The sequence below is a fragment of the Bacillus rossius genome, chromosome 7 (assembly GCF_032445375.1).
Source record: "Bacillus rossius redtenbacheri isolate Brsri chromosome 7, Brsri_v3, whole genome shotgun sequence".
NCBI lineage: Eukaryota > Metazoa > Arthropoda > Insecta > Phasmatodea > Bacillidae > Bacillus > Bacillus rossius.
In genome coordinates, this window is record NC_086335.1 from 18,942,141 (window position 1) to 18,950,258 (window position 8,118).

Below are 8,118 nucleotides of genomic sequence, written 5' to 3' on the forward strand. Positions count from 1 at the left end.
GTGAACCAACCTTCAGTCGCAAATTATGTGGTGGCATTCCAGGTAAATCTAATGAATTTAAAAATTCTACAGGATAGTTAACAACTTCATCAGGATCAACAACAGTGTCGATCGATTTAAATGTAGTTTCATTACCAGGCAATAATTGCTGTATTTTGAAATTGATGGCATCAATATCTAAATTTTTCGCAGCTAAAATTGCTCGCTCTTGTAGCCATCCATGATTAGTACAATTATTTCTCAAATCTGGAAAGATACTGTTTATTAACTCATCTTTGGTAGCCACCATGTTGCAAAAATTCTCTGGAAGTCGAATATATTGTGTATCTTCATACAATTTAATTTTACCATTGCCAATATCCAACAGTTGTTCAGAGAATCTTGACGCTAATGGATCATTTTTAAGATGAACGCGCATAATAATAGTAAGGCATAATTTGCTGACACTTCGCCATAGATATGATTCTTTTAAACATGCGTTTATTTCGTCTGCATATGTCGCGCGTGGAATGACTGGTAATGTTTGTCTGAAATCACCAGACAGCAACAATAGAGCACCACCGAAAAGCCTAGTATTATCCTTGATATCTTTCAGGGACCTGTCGAGAGCTTCAAGAGAATGCTTGTGGGCCATGGTACATTCATCCCAGATAATAATTTTGCATTTTCTCCAAATTTGAGCCATGCCTGAATGCTTCTTTATGTTACACATTGCTTCGGGATTTGTGTGAACATTCAAAGGTAATTTAAGCGCTGAATGCGCCGTCCGTCCACCATCAAGTAACGTTGCTGCGATTCCTGATGAAGAAATAGCCAATGCAATATTATTTTGTGATCGGATGCGCGCAAGTATCAATGAAATGAGGAATGTTTTACCAGTACCACCTGGTGCATCCAGAAAAAAGAATCCATCTTGTTGCGCTGCAATTGATACATTAATTTGATCATATACATTTCGTTGCTCAGCAGTGAGCAATTGTTCATTATTGGCAACAAAAGTAGCCAAAGAAGTTCTATCGAATTGGTGTTCCCGTTGAACATCGCTGTTGATGGTATCTACTGCTGGGCGGTTCGGCGCTGGCATGCCGAAATGGATGAGCGGCATATTCGAAATAAGAATACAAATATCCTCAATAATTATTAATGACTTATTGTATATTTCTGCGGAGAATTCGATATTTTGATTTTGATTAGTAATTCTAATCCGATGTAAAATATCCTCACTCATTGAGTCTTTATATTTGTCCCACAAAGCAGATGCTTCAGACGGAAAACACATTGTCAATATTATTGAAAATAATTGACGAATTTGTTGTGGAGATGAGCTCAGTGCTGCATCTGCAAGTGTGAGATCCCAATGGTTATCATCCTCCAATAAATGTAACTCACGACACGCATCAAAGAAAGTGTCGTATAAAGTACCATTGACTTTTCGCAAATATCGGAAAGATGTTGGTCCAGGAACGTTAACCAATAACAAACGCAAAAAAAAACATTCGCGTTGCTTAGGATGAACTGTATATATTCGACCTAAAGTATTTTTCATAAATATGTCGGTGAATCCTGGGACTGGAATGCCTCGTTTCCGTGGTTCCCAATTTTTTGATTGTTTATTCCACGTAAAAAATTTAGGAACATCAGTATACATTAATGTCCTTGCGAATTGACCAACAACATCTTGTCAGCCACAAAGGTTGAAAAATTCAGTAAGAGTTGTTTTTGGAGCCGTTAAAGCTTGTTGTAGTGCAGTCTGTTCTGTAAAGTAAACACGCTGTCCGTTTTCAAGATGCACAGCCAAATGTATAACAGCAGGATCCCTTTCATGTATAGGAAACGTAAAAATGCGCCAAATAGCTTCGTTACTGCTAATGTATCGACCCATTTGATAACGTGTAATTTCGTCATTGTCATTTACATTTTGAACAGCGAATACAGCTTTATCACTGCCCTTGTGAACATACTTACAAATGTATTTTATAGATTTCACTGAACTGCATAGTTCAAAGTTTATGTGCGGTTTATAGGTTTTGCACAGCAATTGTGAATATGGAACTACCCAGCGATTATCAATATCTACTCTCACACCGTTTGACAGACGCAATTCATATGATTGACCGCCATTGTCTACGTCTCTACGCCGGTAAGATGGATAACCGTCAATATTGGTGATAGTATCAGATTGGCATGCTTTTGGAAAACGTTTCGTACATTTTCCATTGTCCATACATGGTGACATCATGTTTAGAGTACCACATGGACCATGGATCATATAAGTAGTTACAATGTCAAAGAATTCTTGATCAACATTTGGATCTGGAATTTCGGCTGAAATAATTTTGTCGATTTCTTCTGGGCGTACTTTATCCACCAACCAAATCAAAATATGCGCATGAGGTAAACCTCGTTTTTGCCATTCAACAGAGTAAAGCCAACAACGTGTTTCACCAAATACCGAGTGATGTGTAATCAAATTCATCAAAGATTTTAATTTTTGTTTAAAAACACGTGCAGTGATATCATGGCGATGCATCGATGTTTGACCTGGCAACAACAAACTTTGAATTTCATCCCAGTTTGGATTACACGTAAATGTGATAAAAAGATCTGGTCGGCCATATGCACGTACGTAAGTCATGTCGTCTTGAATATACTCTTGCATATGACGTGGACTACCAATGTATGATGATGGGAGAATATATGCGCTACCGATGTTGTTGATGTCATTAGATGCATCTACGTTACCAATAACGGCGTCACGCAATAAATGTACTCCTCAGCACGAAGTTTTGTTTGATTAAATTTTATATATCGTAATCTCTCACTTTCGATTTTTACGTACATATCGACAATATTGTCGCGGGTTGAAATTTTGCAGGGTTGTTGAAATCAAATTTGGGGACTTTACTGACGGGACTCTGGGCTGGCTGCTCTGTTCACTCGTCAGCGCAAGTGGCGTGACCATGTAATTGGGGCACGGGGCCGGCGCGGCGCGCTGCGGGCTTGCAGAATTTTGTTTGTTTGTTTGGCCGCGCGCTGGCGCAGCCACGGGCCGCAGTTACTGGGGCGCGCTGTCGTAACAAGCCGCGCGGTGTGGCCTGCACATCGGGGTAGAGGGGGGTAGCCTTCCCAGATGTTCTAGTTAGTTGTTTAGTAAATTTGACTTCAATAACGAGCTTTTGTTATGGTAGGCGCGGCAGGGCGCGCGAATTTAAGCGCAAGTGAGTGGTGACTCGGGGCTCACTCAGGCGGAGGCTATGCGTCTCACCTGTGGTCACGAGTTGTTAGTTCGTTCGTGATGTAGGAATTCAGGCTCTCGGGCGGAAGCTATGGCCGACGCCAGAGGCCACGAGTCGTTTAATTTAAGTTAGGTCATAATGTAGTCGTCAAGCTTTCGGGCGGAGGCTATGGCCCTCGTCAGGGGTCACGCGTCATAGTTTTTAAAATGTAATGTTCGTTCGGGATTTCAAGGGCAGGAGAGGCCCCTACGTTATTTTTTTAAAGTAATCGATCAAGAAAGGCTTTTCGGAAAATGTGAGTATGGACTTATCTTTGTTTTAATTTTAAGTATTAATTATGATTTGAGGTATTCGGAAGGACTAGGGAAGTGTTTAGTGAAGTTCTCTCATTCTCTCTCTTGTAAGGTCGTTCAATCGTTAAGGAAGTAAAGAGATTATTGTTTTAAATTGTAATCCCGCTATTTAAATGTTCTTTAAAATGATGTTGAGTATTTGACTTTAAGAATAAAATAATTTTAATTAAGTATTATGTTATTTTGCAAAATCTCCTTAGTTCAGCTCTCACCAGACATCCTGTACGGGATGACGAACCTATGATCCTAGGTACAGTAAAGTATTTTATGAAGTTAAGACTAGTTGATGCCAAGCGAGTTGTTTCTATGTAAAGAGCTACGATTCTCTCCCCCCTCTGAAAGTGGATCGTGACAGAAATGGCGGTGGCACCGGCTAGGTGGACGTGACAGAAATGGTGGAGGCGCCGGGTAGGTTCTATTTCTGGAGAGAGAGAGAGGTAGATTTTTATGTTTATTATTAAGTTAGTTTCAGCTTCTGATAGCAGGTTATTAAGAGTTTACTTGAGGAGAGGATTACGGAATTTAATCTAAGTGGAGGAAATCTTTGAGATTTTTTTTTGACGTAACAGATGTTTATTTGAGTATACTTGTAAGGATAAAGTTTATAGTAATAAGTTGTTTTAAGTCGTTGAGTTTATCGGGGATTTTTACGTGAGGAGAATACGTTATAATTTAAATACTTAATAAAGATAATGCAAGTGGTTTAGTTTTATTAAAGGATATGAAAATAAATAAATAAATAAATAAAAAAAAAAGATTGTAGGTTAAGAGAATTATAATTTAAAATAAAAATTTTTTGTCGTAAATAGGAATTATTTTCAAGTGAAGTTTGTTTTGTTGTCGTGCGCGTAGGAGACGAGACGTACGAATTAAATCAGTCGAGGGAAGGATAAACGTTAGAAAGGAATTAAAGAGAAAACGAGAGTTTATGTAAAAGAGAGTTATAGAATTTATAGTGATGTTTTGTTTTAATTAGAAAAATGTTGAGAGTTGTTTCAGAACGACACGTCAGTGGACGTGGCAGAATGAACACGTGACGGGGAGGTGCTGAGACCTAGCGGTGAACGGAGGAACCGCAAGCGAGGGTTGGCGCACCTGATGGAATTCGGTGACGTCACGGGCTCATAAGGAGACGTGGACAGGCCGTGACCTTGTTTTGATCAGCTGTACGGTAACTTAGCGATAAGAAAATAGACTATTGGTTAAATAAATTTAAATTTAAGTGTGTTTTAGGAGAAGAGGAACTTTCAGTATGTAAGTAATTTAATTTAAGAAGTGTATGATGTATAGGCTAGAAGTGTTTCGTTGTAAGTTGTTTATGTTTTTGTTAGTTAAATTCTACCTCGGTTTTAAAAATATTTTTTTTGGGATTTGTAAACATTATTAAGGAGGTACACTATAAAATCGATAAGCATTGAGAAAACTGGGAAGGATAGTTTTTGTGTGTAGAGGGAATTTACTCCAAGGGAACAGAGAAAATTAATGTTTTCTTTAAGGCGAGGGACCCTAAGGTGAGGTGTTGTGTCCCTGGGAAGAAAGGGAATTGTAGCGCAGACCATAGGAGATGGGCTGACTACGGAATTAAGGGTCAGGAGAATCCTGAGAGTTGTGAGTAGTTTGGGGCAGGAGTTCCCCATGGTAGTACCGAAGTGGCTATCCTGTATGGGATAGGGTACCATTTCAATGAAGTTTGTTGGTGGGGTTAGAGCCCCCTGTGTAGTGGGCCTATAGCAGATAGGCACTACAGTGAAATTTTTGGTTATTTTGTGAGGTAAATTCCCTGGAGGTTAAGTAAGATTGGATTCAGTTAGGAAGGAGGGAAATGAGAAACATTGCTGTAGAGAGTTAGTGTACTTGCCTAATGTGAAATTGAATTTTACTAAATTAATTTAGAAGAAAGTTTAAAGATGCAAGGTAACATTATTATTGTAATAATTGAAAGAGATTAAGAGGTAGAGAGAAATAGGCAGTTTTTGTTTGTAAGTACTAAAGTTTACATATAGAAATTTAGTAACTAAGAATGAATAATAAGTTAAGTCTAGTGTAAAAGTTTTTTTAAGTTTGTTAAGTTAAGAGTCACAAGTAAATTTTTTTTTAGAGAGAATGTCTTTGATAGGAAGTATTAGAAACTTATGGGAATTTTAGGGTAACATAAATAATGTAGGTAATGAATAATAAATATATGGTAGGTCTTAAGTTAGGATTAACATTTGAAGCAGAATTTAATTAAGAAGAAGGAAAATAAATAGGCCTAATGAAAAGAACAAAAAAGGATTTTATGGTAAAGCATTTTTTTTAAGTAATAAACAATGAATAATAATGTTGTTTCAGGGTAATGTGTACTAATAATACAATTTTTTTTTTAGGACCAAAGAACAGGAATTATGTAATTTAAATTAACATGTATTTTTGAAACTGTTACAGATTCCTTAAGATGAGCTGAGCAGCAGTCCAGTTTACAAGATGACAAGAGTTCGAGAGACAAGATACAAGATCACTGAAACAAGAGCCAAGACTGAAGATTCAAGAGAAGAGAAAGCTGGCAGCCATGGACTTACAAGTGGAGATTAATAAGGTCATGTAAAGTTTTATTTTTTTTTATGGAAGACAGTAACTGGAGTTTTTTTTTGTTATAAACATTATTTACAGAACTTTTTAGGTTATAGTAATGTAATGGAACTAGTGAGTTGTGGTAGCTGTCAAAAAGAACTAATACCTTAAGTTTAATTTTTAAAGTTAATTTTCTTAATTTACAGAGGGATTAGTAGTTTTTTTTAAACCTTATTTAGGTTGGAATTTAAATACAATAGCTTATTATAAATGTGTACGAACAGTTCAAGTTCACAGTACTGATAGGTAGGTCAGATGATCTTATTGATTTTGATGATTTGTTGTTTTGAGTTGATTTTTAAGTGTTGTGAATTAGACAATGAAATAGTTCTGAAAACTTAAATTATTTCAAGCTAAGAAATAGTAAAGTTAATTGTAACTCAAAGGACACCAGAATTTAATTTTTTTTTGAATTAGTAATGTTTGAAAATTTTATACTTTACAAGAAAGGTTATAAACAAACAGATCGGATGGAACAAGGATGCAGTAAATCACAATTTCATTTAGAATTATTGATTAGCTTTTGAGGTTATGAAGTAAAAGTAATTATAGTTTAAAAGTTTGAATAAAAAAAAAAATGTTTTTTTTTTATTTGTTTGAAATAGAAAGTTTAAAAGTTAATTAGTCATGATCTAGGTGGGTGATGGGGTGGGAATTGGCCACTCTTTTTCCCTATAACCTCCCTAACATGGCCTTCTATTACAACTAACAGAAATAAAGAAGAAGAAAAATGAAGAATTATTAGTTAGAATGTTTCTTTCATGAAGATACCTGATGAACTTTTACTGTTTGGAAGAATAGAAGCAAGGTTAGTCAGATATTTTTACTCAGAAGAAGAAGAAGATAAAGCAGTTTTATGACTCGACAAGCCAGAGATTGGTGTTTCCCCTCTGCGCTTCTATTGACTACGTTGTTTACTCTCATGGGATAGCTGGTTCGGCACCATGGAGAGAGATTGGTGGGCATTGTGGTTGCCCCCAGAAGAAAAGAAGAGTAGAAGAGGTTATGGGTGGGTCATGTGAACTGACCTTCAACCCAGTTACTTCGTGGGGACTATTTGCTGTATAGAGAAGATCAAGACTCAAGAGTTAGGGAAAATCATTGGAGGTCATGTTTCCCTTCCTTAAGTTTTTCCTATCAAATTATTTGCCTGATTAGATTATGCTAAGGGTGGGATACTTTATGTTAGCAGTTGTATTAATTAATTTTATTTTTTTGTGTGTTTGCATCCTTGCCCATCGATTGCAGTTTAGTAGTTAGTTTTGTATTTGTCAGGCGTGATGGTAATGCCTGTTGATGATGTTTCAGAATTGTAATCTGTTCGTGATGAGGATGGCACAACTCCGAAGCAGATGTGGGGAGAAGTTGTGAGCTGCCCTGGAAGCCAGTCCAGTAGCTGTTGGAGTTGAGTGGTGTTTGCTGATGGCCAGCCCAGGGAGCTACTCTTCTCGACAACACTGACTTCGAGGAGTTGCACCAACCTTCACGAGATAAGAGTTTAATTAATTGAAACACTGTAAGGACACTTAATTTTTTTTGAAGAACGAAAGAAGTATGGTAATAAACGGAAACCGAAAAAAAAAAAATAATAATAATTATCAAGAATTTGCACATTGTTTAACGAATACTGAGAAACTAAGAACAGTAATTTAATTTGTAAAGAGAGCTTCACTAACAGAACAATTTTTTTAGAATTGAGAACTCGAGCCTCTGAAGGTTCCTGTGAGAACAAACCAGATAAAAGTTTTACATTTTATTTTATGAATACTTGTTGTTTTAAAATAACTCTTATGCAGAATCTAGATGTATGTTCAGACAGCAAGGAACTAAGAAAATTATTATTTTTGTGAAATGAGGAATTTATAGTTATGGTTTAATGGAAAAAGACAATTTGTAATTTTGAGGTAGCTCGATGGGGC

At 36.6% G+C, this 8,118-nt stretch overlaps 1 long non-coding RNA gene across 1 annotated transcript; it reads left to right on the top strand.

The window, feature by feature from the left end:
• Positions 1-4,435: 4,435 nt before the first annotated feature.
• LOC134533694 (uncharacterized) lies at positions 4,436-7,785 on the top strand. Its single transcript, XR_010075370.1, has 2 exons — positions 4,436-4,843; positions 6,014-7,785. It is a non-coding gene; the product is annotated as an uncharacterized LOC134533694 (long non-coding RNA).
• The last annotated feature ends 333 nt before the right edge of the window (positions 7,786-8,118 follow it).